The 24,985-nt window shown below is 38.9% G+C and overlaps 1 long non-coding RNA gene across 1 annotated transcript; it reads right to left on the reverse strand.

Moving 5' to 3' along the window:
* Window positions 1-20,099: 20,099 nt before the first annotated feature.
* Window positions 20,100-22,949, reverse strand: LOC117063301. The gene is made up of 3 exons (XR_004428856.1): window positions 21,995-22,949; window positions 21,503-21,594; window positions 20,100-21,297 (listed from the first exon to the last, which is right to left on the reverse strand). It is a non-coding gene; the product is annotated as an uncharacterized LOC117063301 (long non-coding RNA).
* Between the last annotated feature and the right edge of the window lie 2,036 nt (window positions 22,950-24,985).

The following is a 24,985-nucleotide window of genomic DNA, read 5'->3' on the forward strand; positions in this document are numbered from 1 at the left end:
CTAGCACTGAGGGGCGTGAGTCCCAAGCCAATAACACCCTTTTTCTACACTAACTTTCCTGCACTCTACTGTGAACAATTATCAGGTTTCCTTTAAGGGGGCAGGTGTGTCAGATTACTGCATAGAAATGATCTTTATCTAATTGGTCAGAAGCTAGACTTTCAGACAAATTTCAATAGCAAAATGGACAAACTACAAGATAAATTAGCAGTTGGTTTCAGGGGATATTTATTTCTTTTTTTCCTGTTGTCTCTTCTTTCCTAGTGTCTAAGATGAAGAAGTGAAGCTGATGAGAAGCAGCCCACAATAATACAACATGGAAAATAAGCTTTTTCTTAGGACATCTGTACACACAGCTGACTTCTGGGTAAACAGGATCAGGCCAATGATGAGACAGCCTAGATAGAGATCTCATCACAGAGAATTCTGTCATCAGCCAACAACTCCAGTGTAAGAAGTTGAGGATACTTTCTATTTGTTTAGATTATGAGATTGCTTTATTGTGTAGATTTCAAACTACTATGTTCTGTTTGTAAGATAAAATGTGTATTGAAGTATAGCATCTCTACAGAGAAGTGCATGGAGTTTTCACCAAGTGAACACACTGCATATGCAGCACTCAGATCAAGTAACAGGTGTTGAGCCCTGACATTTTTAAGGCTCCCTACCACTAAGTTGTGAGCTCCCTTAGAGCAGGGACTGAGTACCATTCTGGTTTAAAATACAGTACATTAACAGATAATTTGAGTATGGCTTGTGTCTGCTTCACTGTGTCTGAGTCTGGAAAGACGTGAACAACTAGAAGTCACCTGAATGGCCAGAAGCTAGAATTATCTGGAGGCTTCTTCACCCACAAGTCTTGCACCAGAGGAGGGGTGACTCAGAGATTGGGCTAAGTTGTGACTGTTGACTGGCATGTCTACACATGGCTTCTCCATATGTTTTTGGCTTCCTTTTTAGCACGGTGGCCTCAGAGTAAATCTTACATGTCAACTTGGCACTCCAAGAATGAGTGTTCCCATAAACAAGCCAAAGGCTATATGGCCTTCTAAAACTTAGGCTCAGAAGTCACATTACATCACCTCTAACCGATACTTGTTGGTCAAAGCAGTCACAAGTATGTCTAGATTTAACCAGAGGAAATATAGACCTCCACCTCTCAAAGTGGGGAGTGTCACAGAATTGTGGCTGCGTTTTAAAACCATGAGGTATGTGTATGTGTAGAGATGGTGGAAATGAGAATACCAGAGGTTTATAACAGACAAAGTAGCTAACTTTGTAACTCACAACACTCTTTCCCACCCCAAGGCCAATGTCAGGGCAAAGAAGTGCACCTTCTTTTTCCACACACTTAAACGAAGCCTTACACAGTGCCATTCCTTCAAAAGGTTTTCCAGAGTTCCTCAAAAGAAACTAATAGAAATCAGACTATAGTAATTTTATTTTTGAGACAGAGAATGCTGAAGCACAAGATGTGCTTAGAAATATAAAGCAATTTAAAGGATAGGGCTGGAGCTGGGCATTGAAGTTGTATTTGAAAAAAAGCCTAATGAGTTATGGTTCTATATTTGGAACTCGAATTTTTAGGGTTTGATCAGAGGGAGTTGTCAAGGATATTTTGAAAAGAATTTCAGTGCAGGTAGAGAAAATGAGTTCTAAGCCCTTCCTCAACTAGCTTCTTAATAGCTGCCATCCTCTACGTTTCTGACACTGGATCTAGTTCATATATCATGTGGAGCAGTACTAATCACAGTCATGCTTACCTGTGTAAACAGACTTTTTAAGGTGCTCTTACACATACCATCTCACTTCATTTTCAAACACCTTATAAGGTAAGCTGGGAAGGTATTCGATTATTGCTTTAATTTTATAGAGGAGAAACTATATATAAAACTATAATTTTATAGAGGCTCATAGAAATAAAATGACAGGTGGCAAGTGACAGACCTGGCAAAATGACTCCCCATTCAAGGCTCTCTCCAAAATATCATTCATTGCTTAATTCTCCATGGGATTTAGGGCTTGACTGAAATGAGGTTGGATCCAAACAAACAATATCACATATAAGAAAGTTTTAAATTATAAAAACTTCCACTTCTGCTTATGCTGGAGTAACAGGGATCAGATTAACCCCCCACCTTAAATAAATACAAAACTAAACAATATCTGAGTTTTCAGATATTGCACAACAGACAGTGCACATAGTAATTCTGGAAAAGAGAAACAAATGAGGTGAACCCAATAAGTGCCCCTGATCATTGTTTGGAGAAGGTCTCCAGGCCATGATGCAGGGAAGGGGAACTAAAACAGAAACCAGGGTGATGCTGAGTTGAAGAGTCAGAGTTCTGAGCTGAGAGAGGATGAAGCAGAGAAGAGTTTGCACAGACAGGGCTTCAGAGATCTGAAGACAGGTCTCCTGGAAGTTTTGCCTGACAATGATCTGCATGTGTATGTGAAAAAAATCCTAAGGCCATGGAAAGAACCACTGGAAAAAAATTAGGTGGAATAATCTCCTGAGCTCATACCAGGACAGAAAGTTTCTGTTCCCACAAGATAGGGTAGAAAGACCTCCTACTACATGGGACATCAGGTAGTATCCTCAGAAGACTACTGTCTGATGGAAAAAGAAACAGGAAAATAGAATCCACAACCAGAATGGAAATCAGTCAATAAAAATGGCACCAGAAATGACAAAGATGGTGGAATTGGCAAATATGGATGTTTAAAAAGTTATTTTAAATATACTCCTTGTGTTCAAGAAGGTAGAGGAAAATAAGCTCACAGTTCTTGAAAACCAGATGTAAAAGATCTGAAAAAAAAAAAAGAGCCAAATCAAAATTTGAAAGGTAGAATATTTGAGATACAAAATACCCTATAGAGGATTATCAGTAGATTAGACATTGCAAAAGAAAATATTAGTAAACAAGAAACATGCCAATATAAATGATTCCAAATGAAAAACAGAAAAAAGACTGAAAATTAACACAGAAGTAACAACTTGTGAGACCATATTAAGTGGCCTAACATAAAAGTAATTAGGCTCAGAAGAAAAGGGAGAGATTAGAAAAACGTATCTGGGAAAATAATGTTTTTTAAATTTAATGGAAACTATAAATTCACAGATTCAAAAAGCCCAACAATCCCCCCCACCCAAAAAAAAAAAAGAAAGGAAACTAAAGGAAACCATACTAAAGCACATCATAATGAAATTGCTGAAAATCTTGAAAGCAACTAGAGGGAAAAGGACACATTACACACAGAACAAAAAAAATAAAAACTAAAGCAGCCTTTGTGCTTGAAACTATGCAATCCAGAAGACGATGGAATAACATTTTTTAAAGTACTGAAGGAAAAAATTTTTAAAACCACTCAACCTAGAATTCTATATCTAGCAAAATTATTTTCTAAAATAAAAGCCAAATAGGACTTTTCAAACACACAAAAGCTGAGTGAATTCATCAGGAGACCAACATCATGAAAAATGTTGAAGGAAGTCCTTGAGGCAAAGGATAGTGACATAGATGGAAATTTGGATGCACACAAGGGAATTGGTGAACATAAAATACTTTTCTTCTATTTTTAAAATCTGTTAAAAATATAATTATTAAAGTAAAAATAATATATTATTGAATTTATAGCATATGTAGAAGTAAAATTTTATGACAATAATAGCAAAAAGATCAGGAGGAAGGAAATGAAAATATGTTTTTGTTAGATTCTTGTAAATATATGTGAAGTGGTATAACATTATTTGATGATAGACTGACCATTTAAGATGTGACATTAACATGTAAGACCATTTACTATAAACATTAGAGCAACCACTTTTTAAAAAGAGCTAATATGCCATCAAGGTATATACAACAGAATAATAAACTTCTCAATTAACCAAATCTATCCAAGGCAGAAAAAGATGAAAAGGAAGCAAAGAATAGATGAGACAAATAAAAAACAAATAGTAAGATGTTGGATTAAAACACAGCCACAATTATGATCACACTAAATGTTTATGGCCTAAATATTACATTTAAAAGCAGGGATTGTCAGATTAGATTTTAAGAAAAAGCACGATAGAACTATATGGTTATAGGATGGTTTAAAGAAATCCACTTTAAACACAAGACACAGATTAGCTAAAGGTAAAAGGATGAGATTATTTTATACCCAGTCCAGCATGTAAGGAGATTGGAAATCATTAATCCCATCCTAACAACAAGAGAAAAAGCTGAACAAACTGAAAATTGACAACTCTTCTTGGCTCCATCAAATAATTCAGGTCATAAAGCAAGCCACTGTCCTATGTGTGAAGAGACAAAAAGGTGGATACACAGATCACAACTTACCAGAGCAGAAACCCATGAGCAGAAACCTACACAGGAGTCAGTACCAGGTTCCTCTTATGCAGTACATCATGTTTGGGTTTTGACAGAAAATGACAAGGCATATTAAATGGCTCACAGCACAGTTTAGAGAAACAGAGAATGAGAATCAAACTCAGATATGGCAGGGATGTTGGAATTATTAGACTGGAAATTTAAAATAAGTATGATTAACATGCTAAGAGTTCTAATGGAAAGGTAGACAACATGCAATAACATATTGGTAATGCAAGTAGAGAGACGGGAATTCTAAGAAAGGATCCAAAAGATATGCTAGAAATAGAAAGCACTGTAACAGAAATGAAGAATGCCATTGATGGGCTTATTAGTAGTCTAGACATGGCTGAAAAAGAATCAATGATCTTGAAAATACGCCAGTAGAAACTTTCCAACCTGAAAAACAAAGAAGACTGAGGGAAAAAAGTGGAACATAATATCCACCGACTGTGAGTCAATTACATAGAACATACACACAATGGGAATACCAGAAGGAGACCAAATTGCAAAAGGAACAGAAGAAATATTTGAAGCAATAATGACAGAGAACTTCCCAAACCACATATTCAGGAAAGTCAGAAAACACCAAGTAGCATAAATGCCAAAAATGACACATAGGCATATCGTATCCAAGTCACGGAGAATAAAGACAAAGAAAAAAATCTGGAAAGGAGCGGAGGAAAAAATCATCTTCCCAATAGAATGACAAGGATAATAATTACATTGGATCTCTTCAAAAGCCATACAAGCAAGAAGAGAGTGGAGCAAAATAATTTAAGTGTCCAAAGAAAACCCCACCAACCTAGAATTCTGTATCTAGCAAAATTATCCTTTAAAAGTAGAGGATAAAAATTTTCTCAGATCAATAAAAAATTAAGGGAATTTGTCATTAGTAGATATGCTGTGCAAGAAATGTTAACAGAAGTTCTTCAAAGTGAAGGAAAATTATATAGGTTAGAAACTCAGATCTGCATGAATAAAGACAATTAAAGAAGGAATAAGTGAAGGCAAAATTAAAACATATTTTTTTTCTTCTTCTTCTTCTTTTTTTTTTTTTTTCCTTGAGACAGGGTCTCACTCTGTCACCAGTCTGGAGTGCGGTGGTGCATTCATGACTTAACTGCAGCCTCAATCTCTTGGGCTCAAGTGATCTTCCTACCTGAGCTGCCCAAGTAGCTGGAGCCACAGATACGCAATATCACACCTGGTTAATTTTTTTTATTTTTTGCAAAGACAGGGTCTCATGATGTTGCCCAGGCTGGTCTTAAATTGCTAGGCTCAAGTGATCCTCCCATCTCAGCCTCCCAATGTGCTGGGATAATAGGCAAGAGCCACCACACCTGGCCAACAGGTAATCAGTTCGTTCAAAGTAATTAAAATAACAATGTATGCAGTGATTATTATAGCTTGTGGACAAGTGAAACCAATGACAGCAATGATATAAGAGACAGGAGGGAGAAGTCAGAGATACTTTATTATAAAGTACTTAAACTATCTGTGAAGCAGTATAGTGTTACTTGAAGGTAGACTTGAATTAATTGTAAAATGTATATTGCAAACTCTAGGGCAACCACTAAGAAAGTAAAAATAAAAAAGAAAAAGAAAAAAGATAATTAAAGGATGGAGGAAAAATGAAATCTAAAAAACCCTCAATTAAAACCCCAAAAGGCATAAAAAAAGTGAAAGACAAAAATAGAAAAAAGAATAGGGGCAATAAATGGAAAACAGTAACAAATACAGTACATATGAATTCACCTATATCAATAATCATGTTAAGTGTCAGTGTTCCGAATACACTGTATTAGGCCATTTTCACATTGCTGTAAAGATATACCTGAGACTGGGTAATTAATAAGAAAAGAAGTTCAATTGGTTCGTGGTTCTGCAAGTTGTACAGAAAGCATAGCAGTATCAGCTTCTGGGGATGCCTTAAAAGCTTCCAATCACGGTGAAAGGCAAAGTGGGTGTAGGTACATGGCATGGCAAAAGCAGGAGCAAGAGAGAAAGAGAAGGAGGGGAGGTGCCACGTACTTTTAAACAACCAGGTCTCAGGAGACTTCACTCACTATTATGAGGACAGCACCAAGTGGATGGTGGTAAATCATTCATGAGAAATCTACCTCCATGATCCAATCACCTTCCAGCAGGCACCACCTCCAACATTAGGGATTACATGTCAAAGTGAGATTTGGGTGGGTATAAATATCCAAACCATATAATACACCAACTAGAAGACAGAGACTGTAAGAGACTTAACACAAAACAAAACAAGACCTAACTATAACTTGTCTACAAAAAAACCCTACTTTAAATATATACACACAGAGTAAAAAGAGAAAGATACACTATGCTAACACTAAGCAAAAGAAATCTAGAGTAGTTATATTAATTTCAGATGGACTTCAGAGCAAGGAAAATTACCAGTGATAAAGACAAGCATTACATAATAATAAACAGGTCATTTCTCCAAATAGACATAACAATTACATAATAATAAACGGGTCATTTCTCCAAATACACATAACAATCCTTAATATATATGTACCTAACAACAAAGTATCAAAATACATGCAGTAAACTAATAGATGTCCAGGAGAAATAGATGAATCCAGGATTATTGTTGAAGACTTCATGATTCTCTTTCAGTAGTTGACAGACTCAGCAGGCAGAAAATCAGTAAGGACATAGCTGAACTCAATAGCACCTTCAATGAACTAGCTATAGTTGGCATCTATATATTACTTCACCTAAAAACAGAAGAATATACATTTTTCTCAAGTTCACATGGAACATTCACCAAGATAGACTACATTCTGGGCCATAAAATACACTTAAACAAATTTAGAAGAAGAGAAGCCATGCAATGTATGCTCTCAGACTACAATGGAGTTAAACTAGAAACCAATAACAGAAAGATAGCTGGAAAATCCCCAAACACTTGGATATTAAACAACATGCTTCTAAATAACACATGCATCAGATAAATAAATCTCAAGAAAAATTTAAAAATACTTTGTACTAAACAAAAATGAAAATGTAACTTATCAAGGTTCATGGAAAGTAGAGAAAACAGTACATAGAGGGAAATTTATAACATTAAATGCATACTTTAGAAAAGAAGATATAACTAAAGTCAATAGTGTAAGCCTACACCGTAGGAAATGAGAAAAGGAGGAGTGAATTAAACTTAAAGTAAGCAAAATAAAATAAAATAAAATAATAAAAACTAGAGCATAAATCAATAAAATTAAACACAAAATATCAATAGAAAAAAATCATCAAAACCAAAAGCTGGTTCTTTGAAAAGATCAATAAAATTGCTAAATTTCTATCCAGGCTAACTAAGAAAGAGGAAGAGAAGAAACAAATTGCTAATATCAGAAATAAAGGAAGGAATAGCTATTGACTCCATAGACATTAAAATAAAAAAATTATAAACAACTCTATGCCCCCAAATTTGATAACCTAGATAAACTAAACCAATAGATACAGAGAAAGCGTTTGACAAAATCCAGTACCCATTCATGATAACAAATCTCAGGAAACAAGAAACAGAGAAGAACACTCACAATTTGACAAAGAACATCTACACAAACGATACAGCTAACATTACACTTAATGGCAAAAATCTAGATGCCTTCTTGTTAATATCAGAATAAAGCAAGGGTAATCCTTTTCACTACTATTTTCAACATTGTGTTAGAAGATGGCTAATGCAACAAAATGAGAAAATAAAATAAAACGTATACAGATTGAGAAGTAAAAGATAAAATTGTCTTTGTTCATACATGACATGATTGCCTATGTAGAAAATCCCAAAAAATCGACAAAAAAGCCTCCTGGAACTCACAAGCAATTATAGCAAGATTGCAAGATACAAGATCAATATACAAAATTCCATTGTATTCCCGTATGCAGCAATAAACAATTTGCATTTCATATTAAAAACACAACACTATTTACATCAGCACCAAAAACCCGCCATAATACTTAATTATAAATCTAACAAAATGAACTATAGATATGAGGAAACGTACAACATTGTAATGAAAGAAATCAAAGAAGAACTAAACAAATGGAGAGCTATTCTCATTTCATGGATAGGAAGATAATATTATTAAGATGTCAGTTTCTTCCAACTTGTTTTTTAGATTCACTGCAATCTCAATCAAAATCTTAGTAAGTTATTTTGTGGATATTCACAAACTAATTCTAAAGTTTATTTGAAGAGGCAAGAGATCTAAAATAGCCAACAAAATACTGAAGAAGAACAAAGTGAAGACCTGATGCTACCCAACTTCAAGACTTACTAACCTTATAGCTATATAGTGACCAGGACAGTGTGGTATTGGTGAAAGAATAGGCACATGTATCAATGGAATGGAATAGGGAACCCAGAAATAGACCCATGGAAATAAAGTCAACTGATCTTTGACAAAGAAGCAAAGACAATTTAATGGAGAAAGAAGAGATTTTTCAATAATTCTAAAACAGGTGAACCTCCTCATGCAAAACAAACAAACAAAGAAAAAATGAAGACACAGACACTTACACCCTTCAAAGAAACTTCTGGGGGACACATTTAAACCATAGCACCAGTTTTCTCAACATTTGTTGAAAAAGACTGTCTTTTCTCCACAGAACCATCTTGGCACCCTTGTTGAAAATCATTTGACCATAAATGTAAGGATTTCTTTATGGACTCTTCCTATTCCATTGGGCTCTATGTCTCTCTTCAAGCCATTTCCACATTGTTTTGATCACCATAACTTGTAGTAAATTCTGAAAAGAATGTGTAAGACCTCTAATTTTGTTCTTCTTTTTCAAGATTGTTTTAGCTATTCAAGGACTATTGACATCCCATAAAATTTTCAGGATGGATTTTTCTATCTCCATAAAAAAACTGACATTGGGATTTTGATAGGGACTGCATTGAATCTGTAGATTGCTTTGGGTAGTAGTGACAACTTAACAATATATTATCTTCCAGGCCATGAAGGGATGGATGTCTTTCCATGTATTTGTGTGTTTAATTTTTTCCAGTAACATTTTGTAGTTTCCATTGTGCAAGTCTTTCATCTATATGGTTAAGTTTATTCCTAGGCATTTTACCTCTTTGATACTACTGTAAAGGGAAATTTTAAAAATTTCCTCTCCAGGTTGTTGCTTGTTAGTGAATAGAAATGCAACTGATTTTTGCATGTCGATTTTGTGTCCTACAACTTTGCTGAATTCTTAGTTGCAGAAGATTTCTTATTGTGTCTGTGTGTTTAATCTTTAGGGGTTTCTACACTGTAAGATCGTGCCACCTGTGAATAGAGATAGCTTTATGTCTTACTTTCCTATTTGAATGTCTCTTATTCCCCCAATTCTTGCCTGATTGCTTTGGGTACAACTAATAGTACTATGTGGAATAGAAGAAGTGAGAGTGGCCGTTCTTGTTTTGCTCCTGATTTTAGAGAAAAAGTTTTTAGTCTCCTACCACTGAGTATGATGTTGGCTCTGGGGCTTATACAAATATTTGGCTTTTAGTATATTAAGGTTTTATTCCTTTTATTCCTAGTTTGAGGTAGTTTCCTTTTATTCCTAGTTAATTGTTTTTAAATCAAGAATGTTGATTTTTATCAGGTGCTTTTTCTGCATCAACTGAGATGATTATATTTTTCTCCTTAATTCTTTTAATGTGTGAATTACCTTGATTTTTACATGTTGAACATTCTTTGTATTTCAGGAATAAATCATACTTGATCATGGTGTAGAATCCTTTTAATAGCCTGTTGAATTCAGTCTGCTAGTATTTTATTTTATTTTTTTAGAGATGAGGTCTCACTACGTTGCCCAAGCTGGAGTACAGTGGCTATTCACAGGTGCGATCATGGCACATACAGTCTCAAATTCCTAGACTTGAGGGATCCTCCCATCTCAGCCTCTCAAGTAGTTCGGGACTACATACATGTGCCATCATACCCAGTTAGTATTTTAAATTCTGGTGAATTTTGTTTGCTAATTGAGCATTTTAAAATCTATATTCAAAAGGGATGCTATTGTGTAGTTTTTTGTGTTCTAATCTGGCATGGGTATCAAGCAACGCCAAACTCATAGAATGAATTTGGAAGCGTTTCCCCCTTTTCAATCTTCAGAGGAGTTTGAGAAGAATTGGTGTTAATTCTTCTTTAAATACCTTGCAGAATTCATCTGTGAAGCCATCTATCCCAGGCTTTGTTGGGAGGTGTTTGGTTTTGAAATCAATCTCCTTACTAGTTGTAGCTCTATTCAAATTTCCTATTTCTTCATATTCAGTATAGGTAGGCTGTGTATTTCTAGGAAAATGTCCTATTTCTTCATATTCAGTATAGGTAGGCTGTGTATTTCTAGGAAAATGTCCTATTGCTTCATATTCAGTATAGGTAGGCTGTGTGTTTCTAGGCATTGGACCTTTTCATCTTGGCCATTCATTTTGTTGCCATACATTTGTTCATAGTATTCTCTTATAAACATTTTTCATTTCGGTAAAATTGGTGGAATGTCCCTGCTTTCATTTCTGATTTGTGTTTTCTCTCTTTTTCCTTAGTCAATCTACCTAAAGGTTTGTCAATTTTATTGATCTTTTCTAAGAACCAACACCTGGTTTTGTTGATTTTACCTATTGTTTTTCTATTCTCTATTTTATTTGTTATCTGTTCCAATCTTTTTTATTTTCTTCTTTCTTCTCATTTTGAGTTTTGTTTGCTCTCCTTTTACTAGATCTGTAAGGTGTAGAATTAGGTTGCTGACCTGAGACCTTTCTTCTTTTTTAGTGTAAGCATTTACACCATAACTTTCCCTCTTAATACTGTTTTTACTGTGTAAGTTTTTGTTGTTGTATTTTCATCTTTATTTGTCTTAAGATCTTTCATAGTTTCCCTTGTGATTCCTTCTTTGACCCATTAGTCATTTAAGAATGTGTTAATTTCCCCAAATTTGTGAATTTTTCAGTTTTCCTTCTGCAGTTGTTGCCTAGTTTCACTACATTGTGTTCAGAAAAAATACTTCGTATAATTTCAATCTGAAAATTCATTAAGGCTTGTTATGTGGCTTAAAATACGGTCTTTCCTGGAGAATGTTCCATATATACTTGAGGAAAATCTGCTGCTGTTGCTGGATGGAGTGATCTGTATATGTCTTTCATGTCTAATTGGTTTATACTGTTGTTCAAGTCATCTGTTTCCTTATTGATCTTCTGTCTGGTTATTCCATATATTATTGAAAGTGGGTACTGAATTCTCCTGCTATTATTATAGGGCTATTTCTCCATTCAATTTGGTCAATGTTTGCTTCATATATATTTGTACACAAATGTTAGAACTTCCTATGTTCTAACTGACCATAATCTAAGAACATAATTTAAAAACATAATTTAACTTTTATGTTCTTGCTATCTTCTTAGTGAACTGACCCTTTTATTATTTAATGTCCTTATTTGTCTCATGTAACAGTGTCTTAAGGTCCATTGTATTTAAAATTATAGCCAACTTTTCCCCTCATTTGGCTATTTGCATGGAAGATCATTTTCCATCCTTTTACTTTCAGTCTCTGTCATGACATCTAAAGTGTGCCTCTTGAGGACAGCATACAGTTGGATTCTATTTTTTAAAAATCCATTCTGCCATTCTGTATCTTTTGATTAGATAATTTATTCCATTTATATTTAAAGCAATTTCTGATCGGAAAGCACTACTTTTGCCATTTTGTTGTTTTCTGTATGTCTTACAGCTTTCTTGCCCCTCACTTTTTCCATTACTGCTTTACTTTGTGTTTAGTTGACTTTTTGTAGTGGCACATTTTGATTCTCTTCTCATTTTCTTTTTTGTATATACAGAGTCTCACTCTGCCCAGACTACAGTGCAGTGGTGCAGTCACGTCTCACTGCAGCCTTGACCTCCTAGGCTCAAGCAATCCTCCCACTTCAGCCTTCAAGTTGTTGGGACTACAGGCATGCACCACTATGCATGGCTAATTTTTTTTCTACACACTGATCTTGAACTCTGGGGTCAAGCAATCCTACTGCCTCAGCCTCCCTAAGTGTTAGAATTATAGGAATGAACTACTACACCTAGCTTATTTTCTTTGTGGTTATTGTGGACATTAAATATAATATTTAGAGTTATGGCACCTTAAATTGATACCAACTTGACTTCAGTAACATTAAAAAACTCTACTCCTTTAGAGATCCTCCCTCCACTCCCCGCTTTGTGTTGCTGGTGTCACAAGTTACATCCGCATGTACTTTATATCTTTTTTTTTTCTTTTTTTTGAGACGGAGTCTCACTCTCTCACCCAGGCTGGAGTGCAGTGGCACGATCTTGGCCTACTGCAACTTGCACCTCCTGGGTTCAAGCAATTCTCCTGTCTCAGCTTCCTGAGTAGCTGGGACTACAGGTGCACAACACCATGCTCGGCTAATTTCTGTATTTTTAGTAGAGACGGGGTTTCACCATATTGGTCAGGCTGGTCTCAAACTCCTGACCTCAGGTGATCCACCTGCCTTGGCCTCCCAAAATGCTGGGATTACAGGTGTGAGCCACTGCAGTTGGTCTATATCCATTACTATAGATTTGTATTTATTTTAATAAATTTGCCTTACAAATCCTGCAGAAAATAAAAAGAATTACAAACCAAAATTAAAATAATTTAAACTTTTTATATTTTTCCATGTATTACCTTTATACTTTGTTTCATATGCCTTCAAGTTGCTGTCTAGCATCCTTATATTTCAACTTGTAGGACTCCCTTTAGTGTTTATTGTAGGGCAGGTCTAGTGGTAATAAACTCCCTCAGTTTTTGTTTATCAAGAAATGTCTTAATTTCACCCTCATTTTTGAAGGACAGTTTTGCCAGAGATTAAATTCTTAGTTGATAAGTTCCCCTCACCACTTCATGACTTAAAATATATAATCCCACTGCTTTTTGGCTTGTAAGGTTTTTTTTGCTAAGAAATCCACAGGTAGTCTTATTGAGGATCCCTTGTACATTGTAAGTTATTACTGTCTTACTGGTTTCAAAATTTGTTGACTTTTAACAGTTTGATTATAATGTATCTTGGTGTGGGTCTCTTTGGGTTTATCCTACTTGAAAATCTTTGAGCTTCTTGGATTGGTATCTCCATGTATTACTTTAAAATTGGGAAGTTTTCAGCCATTATTTCTTCAAATAACCTATCCCCTTCTCAGTTCTCCATTTTCAATTCCTGTAATGTGTATATTGGTCTACTTGTTCAGGTCCCGTAAGTCCCTGAGGCTCATTTTTTGATTTTTTATCATCTTTTTTTTTTCCTTTTTGTTCTCAGACTTGGTTGTTTCAAATGACTGGTGTCCAAATTCAATGTTTGCTTTTTTTTCCCTCTGTTCTAGGCTACAGTTAAGCCTCTGGTGAATTTTTAAATTCCCTTAAGTATTTTTCAGCTCCTGAATTTGTTTAGTTCTTTTTTAAATATATAATTTCTACCTCTCTGTTTATATTCTAATTTTGTTTATATATATAATATAGCATATATTTATATATTATATATATAATTTATATATTATATATTTATATATTATATAATATATAATATAAATTATATTTATATAATTATATAATTTAATTATATAATTATATAAAATTATATAAATTATAAAAATTATATAAATGTATATAATTATAAAAAATATAAAAATACATATTTATGTAATATATAAAAATTATAAAAAATTATAAAAATTATATAAATTATAAAAATTATAAAATTATATAAAAATATAAAATTATGTAATTTATATATAAACTATATATATAATATATAAAAAATATATATTATATATAAAATATATATAATTTTTATATATTATATAATATATAAAATATATAATTTTTATATATTTATATATATATATAAAAAATATATAATTTTTATATATTTATATAATATATAAAAAATATATAATTTTTATATATTTATATAATATATAAAAAATATATAATTTTTATATATTTATATATATATAAAAAATATATAATTTTTATATATTTATATAATATATAAAAAATATATAATTTTTATATATTTATATATAAAAAATATAAACATAAATTATATACTTATATATAAAATATATTAGATATTTATATATTATATAATTATATATATTACAAATTAAATATTCTCTATATTCTCTATATAGGTGTGTGTGTGTGTGTGTGTGTGTGTATACTACCTGCCTGGCAAGTATTGTGCTTTCAATTTTTATTTTCACCTCTCTCTCTCTCTCTCTATCTATATATACACACACACACATATATATTTCCTGATTTCCTTTAGTTTTTTGCCCATGCTTTAACTCTTTCAGCACATTTAAGATGGTCATTTAAAGTCTTTTTCTAGTAAGTACTCTGTGTGTTTTCTCAGTGACTATTTCTGGAGGTTTATTTTGTTCCTTTGAATAGACCATGTTTCCCTGTTTCTCTGTATGCCTTGTAATCTTTCACTGAAAAAATGGACGTTTGAAGAACACCTCTTCCAATGTTTGAAGACTACAGTTATGTATTATCAAGCCCCTGAACCTAAAGATCGGCCCAGGGTAAAGGCTTAAGGGCTGCTCAGGTCTTCTGGGCATGCATCCTATCTGGGCCTATGTGTGTGTATTTCTTCTGGCTGCTTTCAAATGTCTAATTTTCCAAAGCGTCCCACCTCAACTTTTTCTCAGAGCCTTAGATGGCCTATTGTATTCCTCTGCCCATGATCTCTTGCTCACAGTTGTCCTCAGATCTACAGTCCTCCTACAGTTTTCACACATCATGGTGCACCCCACTTCCTTCTGAGGCTTCCAGCCTAAGAACTATGCTACCCTTCCATCTGAGCCAGGTGAGACAGATACTGGTTTGTTGGACATCCCACAAATAGGCGAGAATTATACAAAAATTTCGACTCTGCTCTTTCTGGCCCAAGGGAGAAAGTCAAAAATTGGTCCTGTTCCTCTGGCCTTCACTGCATGGGTGAGGCATGGGCAAGTAAAAACAGCACTAAATTTCCTACCATTCCGAGTATGGCTTTTTTCTGATTGGTACTCGCTTGGTTGCTACAGATCTTTGGTTGGTTTCTGGGGCTCTTTAAAGTGATTTCAGTCGGTCTGTATCGCTTATTCAATGTTTTATGGGAGAATAAGGGCCTGGAGCTTCCTGGTCTGCCATTTTGTTGGTGTCGTCCTCAGTATTTTAATCTTTTAAAAATGGATTGTACATGGTATTGTGCTTTTTCTTTTTCTTTTTTTTTTTGAGACAGGGTCTCATTCTGTTGTCCACGTTGGAGTGCAGTAGTGCAATCAGCTGCAATCAGCTTACTGTAAGCCCGAATTTCTGGACACAAGTGATGCTCCCGCCTCAGCTTCCTGAACAGCAAGGACTACAGGTGCATGCCACCTTGCCTGGCTATTTTAAAACTTTTTTGTAGAGATGGCGTGTTACTATGTTGCTCAGGCTGGTCTCAAACTCGTGGCCTCAAAGTGACCCTTCTGCTTTGGCCTCCCAAAGTGCTGGGATTTCAGGAGTGAGCTACCTTGCCAGGCAAATATTGTGCTTTTAATTTTTATTTTCAACAGTTCATTAAAGCATAAAAAATTGTGTGTTGTTCTTGTATCTTGTAAGCATGCTAAATCCATTATTAGTTCAAGGAGGTGGTTTAGGTAGATTTCTAGAGGTTTCTATGTAGAACAATCACCTTAAAACTCAATAAAAAATGCAATGAAAATGCAGTCAAAAGATTTGGACACTTTACAAAAGAAGATATAAGAATAGCCAATAAGCATATTAAAAGGTGTTCAGCATTATTAGCTATCCAGAAGAAAATACAAACCAAAAGCAAAATGAGATACTGCTATGCTTTAGGATGACGAAAACTTGAAAGGTTGAGAATATCAAGTGCTGGGGAGGTTGCAGAGCACACAGAACTTTCATGAACTTCTTGCAGGGATGGAAAGTGGTACCTTTTAGAAAAATGTTTGACAGTTTCTAAATTAAACAAACATTTATCATATGACCCAACCTGTTCACTCCTAGGCATTTTCCAGGGGAAACGAAAGTGTATGCCCAAAGAAGGACTTGTATTTCAGTGTTGATAGAAGTTTTATGCACAAGAGTCCAAAACTGCAAAAAAATCCAAAACTTCAATAAACTGTTATCTATCCATACAATGGAAACTAGCTAGCAATAAAAACTATGGACATTGTTGAATCTCAAAAGTATTATGCTAAGTGGGAGTGATTCTATGTATATGAGATTCTAGAAACAATAAAATTATAATGGTAAAGAGCAGATCAGTGGTTGCAAGGGGCAAGGGCATGGGGGAGAGAGGACCGACTGTAAAGGGGCTTGAGGAAACACACCGGCGGATAGAAATGTTCTATATCGCAGTAGTTGTGGTCATTACACAACTGCATATGCTTCTCAAAAGTGACCAAATTGCACACTTAATAGTGGTGGATTTTATTGTTTGTAAATTATACTTTAATAAGTCTGATTTTATAAATGCAATCTTGAGTAGTAGACAGATTTCTTTGGCCTGCAGGTGCCCACTTACCACCCTGAAAGGCCCCACTTGCCTAAAAATAGAGAAATAAGAGGAAATAATTTCATTTATTCACTTATTCATTTCATCATTTATTAAATTTATTATTTATTTACTAAAAGCATTTCTTAAACATGAATTGGGGGACAGACAGTACCAGGTGTTGGGACAGAGTGGGGAGGACTGCTCCTGTGATAAGCATGCACCCAGCACTCCATGAGTGCAGAAGAGGGACATCCAGCCCAGACCAGGGTGTCAGGGCAGCGGGTGGCTGCTGAACTAAGTCCTAAATGATGAATATGTTGTGCTTTTCCCCCCAACATGTTCACATAATCATCCTAGGGAATAGCTGGGAGGCTCTTGTAGCACAGAAGAAAGAGTGGACACTTCAGAGTCACACAGGTGTGGGCTCCAGTCCTGACCTGGCTGTTTGCCAGCTGTGGAACCTTGAGAAAATGTCAATCAACCAGAGTCCCATTTTTTTCACACCCAGAGTCAGAGCAATCATAATTATCTATACATTGCTCTGAAAATAAATTAGAAAATATTTCTCTTTTTTTTGAGATGGAGTGTTGCTCTGTCACCAGGCTGGAGTGCAGTGGTGCAGTCTTGGCTCACTGCAACCTCCGCCTCCTGGGTTCACACTATTCTCCTGCCTCAGCCTCCCGAGTAGCTTGGATTACAGGCATGCACCACCATGCCCAGCTAATTTTTGTGTTTTTAGTAGAGATGGAGTTTGACCACATTGGCCAGGATGGTCTTGATCTCTTGACCTCGTGATCCGCCCACCTCGGCCTCCCAAAGTGCTGGAATTACAGGCGTAAGCCACCACACCCGGCCTAGAAAATACTTCTAAAACATCTAGCTCAATAAAGGATTAGTTATGATAACGAGACATACATATCAGGTAGCCTTTTTGGTCACCATAACCTCTTCCCACCATCCTGGTCAAACACTAGGAATAAAAAATGCAGGATTTGGGGTTCCTGAAACTCAAGACTCACACAGTGTCACAGTCAGTAGAGTTGCAGCCAAGCAGACTTTGCTGCTGGCACCCGTCAGGAACCAGCCAGAAGAAGACCACAGCCCAGGGAGAGGTCACGAGATGCCCCTCACCCCTTTTCTTCTGTCTAAGGTTGTTCTGCACCAAATCATTGCCTTATTTTGTGCCTCTCTGGTGAAATGTCTAAGCCTCTTTCCAGTTCTAAAATCCAAGGTCCATGAAGCCAAACTCAAAACACAAAAGTCAAACCCCAGCAAAGGGGGTTCAAAGTCATCATTCCCAAACTTCACTGTGAAGAGAAAAATGTACTCAGGCACAAGCTCCTTCTAACTCTGAGCTTTCACGCCCGTGCATCCACGCACAGGTGTTTTGCTGCCCTTAGACACCGAATGAGCATTCCTTGGCTTGAAAACTCTCTTAAGGCTGACAGCCTCCTTTTGAATTTGGATACATAAAATGTTAATATCCAAGGGAGGCACATGGCTTTGTTTTTCCAACTTTAGTGACACAGTTAGCTAAATGGTGAGCTCTTGAGGGCTGGGACCACGTCTTTTCACACCTGTAGTCCCGGCCTCCAGCACAGGGCCTTCCCCACTGAAGCTTGTGGAACAAATGACTGAATGAACACATCTGATGGTGCTTTCCCACAGCATTTGCTACATCTCTCCTCTAACTCATGTTGGCACAAAGGTACACTACGTGCCAAAATGGACTAAATCACACGCAGAAGAAATTCAATTATTAAAAACAAAAATCAAACATAGTACCCATCACATCTTTAGGATGAAAAAGGGGTTAGTCCTGGGGAAGACAGCCCGGGGTGATGGATGTCACACCCTTCTGCCACCCTTTATGAACTGGCGAGCCTGGCCAAGGTGCTAATCGACTCTGAGTCTGTTTCTCCACCTACAAAATGAGGAGCATAAGAATGCAGCTCTTACGGGGCTGTGGTGAGCAGGACTGCTTGTTTCAGGGATGAATGCTGGGAATGGTCCCCTGATTTGGAAGACCTACTGGCGCATGTGTCCTGAATACACTCTGATTGTCCCTATTCCAGCTCAGTTAACATCAGTTGTTCATTGCAGATTGCAAGGGCCTTGCCCATCACAGCAGGATTTTGTAATCCCTCCAGGCTAAATTGCAATAACTTGCTCTATTGGGGCTGCCTAGGAGTCCCGGGCAAGGGCAGGACCTGAAGCCTGTCACCTGAGCAGTCTGAGTCACTGTGCCCACACCTCAGTCCTGCCCCAGGGCCTGCACAGGTTACCACCTCCAGTGGCAAGCCCTGAATCTCCCTGGGACTCTGCTGTCTCCAGGATGACCTGGACACACCTTCCTGTGGCACATCCTGGAGCTTGTTGGTCCTGGGTAACAGTCACAGGAGCAGGTAAAAAGTGGCTCAGGAGCCTTAGGGATGGCTCCGCAGAGGATGGGGCCTGCTGGTGCCAGTCCCTCATCGGAGAGAGGATGGCAGCTTCCCTCCTGACCAGGACTAGGTTCCCTAGTATCATGTGAGGAGCACTTGGCATTTTTGAGAAAGACTTTCTTTTTTCTGAGGCAGGATCTTGCTCTGTCATCCAGGCTGGAGTGCAATGGTGCAAACATGGCTCACTGCAGTCTCGACCTCCCAGGCTCAAGTGATCCTCCCACCTCAGCCTCCCAAGTAGCTGAGACGACAGGCATGTGCCACCACGCCCAGCTAATTTTTATTTTTTGTAAGAGATGGGGGTCTCACCATGCTGCCCAGGTTGGAGGTCAAACTTGATTGCCCAGGCCACTCTTGAACTCCTGGCCTCAAGCTATCATCCCGCCGTGGTCTCCCGAAGTGCTGGTGATATGGTTTGGTTCTGTGTCCCCACCCAAATCTCATCTTGTAACTCTCACAATTTCCGCCTGTTGTGGGAGGGGCCCCGTGGGAGGTGATTGACTTATGGGGCGGGGCTTTCCCGTGCTATTCTTGTGATGGTGAATGGGTCTCACAAGATCTGATGGTTTTAAAAAGGGGAGTTCCCCTGCACACGCTCTCTCTTTGCCTGCTGCCATCCATGTAAGACAGGACTTGCTCCTCCTTGCCTTCTACCATGACTGTGAGGCTTCCCCAACCACGTGGAACTGTGAGTCCAATTAAATTTCTCTTGTAAATGTCCCAGTCTCGGATATGTCTTTATCAGCAGCATGAAAATGAATACAGCTGGGATTACAACTCTGAGCCAATGCGTCCAGCATTGACTTTATTTTCTTAGAGCCATTTTAGGTTCACAGCAAAATTAAAAGGTACAGAGAATTCCCATATAGCACCTCTCCTATACCCAGGCACAGCCTCCTCCACTATCAACACCCCCACCAGAGTGGTACATTTGCGACTATGGATCAAGCTACCTTGGGTTCACATGCACATTCTATGGGTTGGACGGATATATGACGACACGTGTCCAGCATTCTAGGATCATAATTTCCTTGCCGTAAAAATCCTCCACAGCACTTCCTTTTCATTTTCTACTCTTGTATGTGTGGAAGGAGAGAAGAAAAATGCATGGCACGCCTGCTGTCAGGTATTTTGCTGAGCCGCATTTCATTTAATCCTACAGCCACCCTTTGAGCAAGGAAGACTTGAAAACAAGGCCCTGGGAATGAGTTTGCTGAGATCCCAGTGGCCAGGGGACAGTTACAAGGAAGACCTAGGGAGATGTGCAGACGAATTCAGAATCAAGCTTTCAAGTAAGGTGAGTGAAGAGGTCTCATCTACTGAATGCAGTTCTGGGAGTCAAGGGAACCCCAAGTGCGGGGGGCGGGGTGTAGCCACAGAAGAGCATCACTGGTCAGACACCTTCATCCTGGGATATACCTGAGGCCTCCAGAACATGGGTTCTTGCCTGGGTATGGTCTGTTCATTTGTATTCATTCAAGAATCCTGTTAGCTGAGCATGGTGATGTGGGCCTGCAGTCCCAGTTACTCAGCCATCTGAGGCAGGAGGATCACTTCAGCCCAAGAGGTCAAGGCTGCAGTGAGCTTTCATTATGCCACTGTACTCCATCCTGGGTGACAGAGCAAGACCCTGTCTTTACTTTAAAAAGAGGAGAGAGAGAAAGGAGGGGATAGAAGGAGAGAGATAAGAGTGAGCGAGCTGTACCTTCCTTGTGCCTGGCACCATCCTGGTGCGGAATACAAAGATGAAGGTTGCCTTCAGAGGTCCTAGGGTTGAATGGGGAAAGTGACATACCCCAAAACACAAGTAGACTTTGATGAGCGCAGAGAGCACTATGAACATTCAGAAAATGGACACTGCTTCTGGGGGCCGGATCAGGACAGGCTGGAGAAGTGGATGGCACCTGTGGCAGGCCTTGAAGCCACTGGGTGGAGAAGGGAAGCCTGGTCAGACCCACAGATATGCACCAGGGGAGGTACTGTGGGCAGGAAGCAGAGCCGGGGGTGCAGGTCCGGGGGAGCGGCATTACGGAGGGAACGATGGGAGGTGCAGGGCAGCACTGTCCTGGCAGGGATCAGAGGGGTGTCGAGCTGGGAGCTCCCTGAGGGCGAGGACCTACCTAGTGTACAGTGGTGGCAGACACTTGATTAGGTTGGACTGCTGATGACGCCTCTTGATGTTGGGGTGAGACTGAATGACAGCATGGGGTGCCTGTAATAATAATGGGGGGGCTGACAAGAGGCAGCCTGGAGAGGATGAGTTCCTCTTAAGACCCACTGCATCTGACAGGCCCTCTGGACGGTCGGTTGGAGATGCAGGATGAAAGCTTGAGACTAGTGGGGACAGAAATGCTGACCTGGGAATCACACAGAAAGCAGCAGAAACCCCAGCCGTGCAGATGTACACAGAAAATGGATAGTCAGAGGACAGAACCCACAGCTCAGAAACACTCAAGGGTGTCCATCTTCCCACACTTAGCTGACCACAGGAGGAGGAAGAGCCAAAGAGTATTCAGAAAAGGCGGAGACTTAGGAGTTGCATGGAGTCGAGATAGTTGGAGAAGGAGACTAAATGGTCTGAGATGCAGTTACTCACCGGGGGGGCCCCATACCTCACAAAGGTGAAGACGAGGGTGCTGCCTTCCGTTAAGGTGCTGGGGTCACTCTGGATTGCTCAAGACTTTGATTCTCTAAGGTTTGAAGACCGGAGTCAGAGTTTGCCTTCAGCAGTTTTCCATGGAACAAATGTGTGTTGATACCTGTTTTTGTCCCATCCAGGTTCGAGGGGCATCCCTAGTTAGTGGGTGGAGGGAGGCAACCTGGAGGCCACCTCTCCTCTCCCATCCCTGTGCACACCATCTGCACACTCAGTAGATCCTCTGGAGACAGGAGGGGCAGGAGGAAGTTGGGCTTTATCTTCAGACTGACCTATTACGAGCCATCCCAAGTAGGTGAAACACATTTCTAATGCATTCTATGTGCAGAAGGCACATAATATAATTGTGTGAATTTATCGCAGAGTTAGAAATGTTGTTAAATGTAGACGGGTCCTCCTCAGGTTCAAGTAAAATGAGCTGGCAAAGAGCTTCTCACAGCTCATGCATGAATGCCAAAGGGGAGAGGACATTCGCTAGCCACGGTGTAGGAGGCTGCGTCCTGGGCATCAATGTGTTGAGATTAATCCAGGACACGGCAGTCCTTTCTCAATGACACACATTCATAGAACTTGAATGTGGGTAGGCTCTGTAATGAGTCAGTCACTCTGTTGTCAACTGGCCTGGAGCCGGGAGTCGGTGTTCAATAAATGTTTTCAGAACAAATAACTGCTTTCAGCACCCACGCACCTTTTTCTAAGGAAACTCAACGTAGAATATACAAACAGAAAATTTCAGCTATAACTGATTACAAAATTCTCCCCCCCAGCTAAAGACTTCACTGCTGCTTTCCTTAAAAGTTCACTGCTAATGCCTGCGCAACAGGTCAGCTGAGGTGGGAGGACTCGCACAGCCTGCACCAGCCCCCTACCCACCCGTCCATAGGAGGTGAGGCCCGGCCCCCCGCCCATCTTTACCTGCTGTCTTTCTCTGGCTTATTCTTGCCTCTTACTGGTTCCATGAAGGCTTTGTGTATGCCACTGCAGTATATTCAGTATTTCCTAAATAGATCGGACACTTTTATGCAAGGAGTTTAGTCATCGACTTTACTAGGACACGGTACTAATTTGCTCATTAATAATCAAGCACTATAAAATCACACACAGAGCACCCGACCTGACCTCCTGCCCTGCCTGCCGGCACAACAGGCTCCGAAATGCAGCGGCTGCAGAACCAGCGAGATAAACAGGGCGGTGACGAGGAGGTTCTTACTCCAATCTAAGTACAGCCGCTGCCTGCTGATCCCAGGGCTGAGATCACTCGGACAGACTGTGCCGAAGCCTTCCCTGATGCTGTTTCTTCTCAGTAAACAGGTCTCGGCATGTGCCTGCCAGTCAGTGAACAGGTGGAGGAGGAGGGAGGCAGAGGGATGGCCTCTACTAGGGAAGAGATGCTCACTGGGATTTCAACTCTCAAAAGCATCAATATTTTCTATAAATTGAAAACACTCTTCTTCAGAATTGCAAACAGGGTTGAAGAAGCCGACTCACCCAATTTCCCACCCACCTCTTGACCAAGTTGGAAAAGAAAATCCATTGAGAATGCCTCACGTGCAGCATACCTCAAAGAATTTTCTATAGCTCATCCGAATCATACTAACTTAAATCAATTGTCAAACTCTTTGCCGTTTGCCTGCCGCTTTCAAATCCATTCCCAGTGAAGAGGAACAATGACACGTGAAGAGCATCTGCAATAGGGAGCCTCGCAGGTGGAACTGACTGTAGCAAGGATGGAGGAAAAGGGGCGCCGGTTTGTGACTACGGTAGCTAGTGGGCAGGGGCATCACGGGGCCTCTGGGAACAGCATCAGTCTAGTTATAAAAAGGCTGAGAGCCGGGAGCAGTGGCTCACGCCTGTAATCCCAGCACTTGGGGAGGCCGAGGCGGGCAGGTCATCTGAGGTCAGAAGTTTGAGACCAGCTTGGCCAACATGGCGAAACCCTATTAAAAATACAAAAATTAGCTGGGCGTGATGGTGCACACCTGTAGTCCCAGATATTTGGGAGGCTGAGGCAGGAGAATTACTTGAACCTGGGAGGTGGAGGCTGCAGTGAGCCAAGATCACGTCACTTCACTCCAACCTGGGTGACAGGGCGAGACTCCATCTTAAATAAATAAATAAATAAATAAATAAAATAAAATAAAATAAAAGGCCGAGAGGCCCTTCTGTAAAAGGGGATGATGATAATGGTTACCTCCTGGGTTGTTTGAGGACTATATGAGTTGACTTATTTGAAGTGTTTGGAATAAGGCCAGGCATCCAAGACCTCATACAATAATAATAATAATAATCCATTAAAATTAACAGAAAAGGAGAGCAGGTTACTGCAGGACAACACAGAAGAGCCTCTTCAGTCGACAAATATTTCCTTGGGAGCCGCTTTTCCTCTTTAAACTGAAAGAACCAAGGAAAGCACTGAAGACTAAAATTAATGCATTTTTACCTGGCGAAATAATTCAAGGCAAAAACAGGGTTGATATGCTATCCATTTTTAAAGTATCAAGCATAAAATGCAATTCAGAGTATTTGTTTTGTTGTTCTAATTTCCACTTAGATCCAGAAAAGCAAGTGAACTGAAAAACAGATACAGAAAAATGAAAGCTCAGGGTATCTAGAGAAAAGAGAGTCTCCACCTCCTTTGGAACAAATCTGCTCTTTGCCGAGTATGTGACTCATTCTCAGGCTGCCCACTCAGTTATTAAAATAATTCAGGAGGGGTCAGAAGCAGTGGCTCACACCTGTAATCCCAGCACTTTGGGAGCCCAAGGTGGGCGGATCACTTTGAGCTCAGAAGTTTGAGACTAGCCTGGGCAACATGGCAAAACCTGGTCTCTACTAAGAATACAAAAATTAGCAGGGCGTGGTGGCCAGTGCCTGTAATCCCAGCTACTCAGGAGGCTGAGGCAGGAGAATCGCTTGAATCCAGGAGGCGGAGGTTGCAGTGAGCTGA

Source organism: Trachypithecus francoisi, unplaced genomic scaffold (assembly GCF_009764315.1).
Source record: "Trachypithecus francoisi isolate TF-2019V2 unplaced genomic scaffold, Tfra_2.0 Contig01554, whole genome shotgun sequence".
NCBI classification, from domain to species: domain Eukaryota; kingdom Metazoa; phylum Chordata; class Mammalia; order Primates; family Cercopithecidae; genus Trachypithecus; species Trachypithecus francoisi.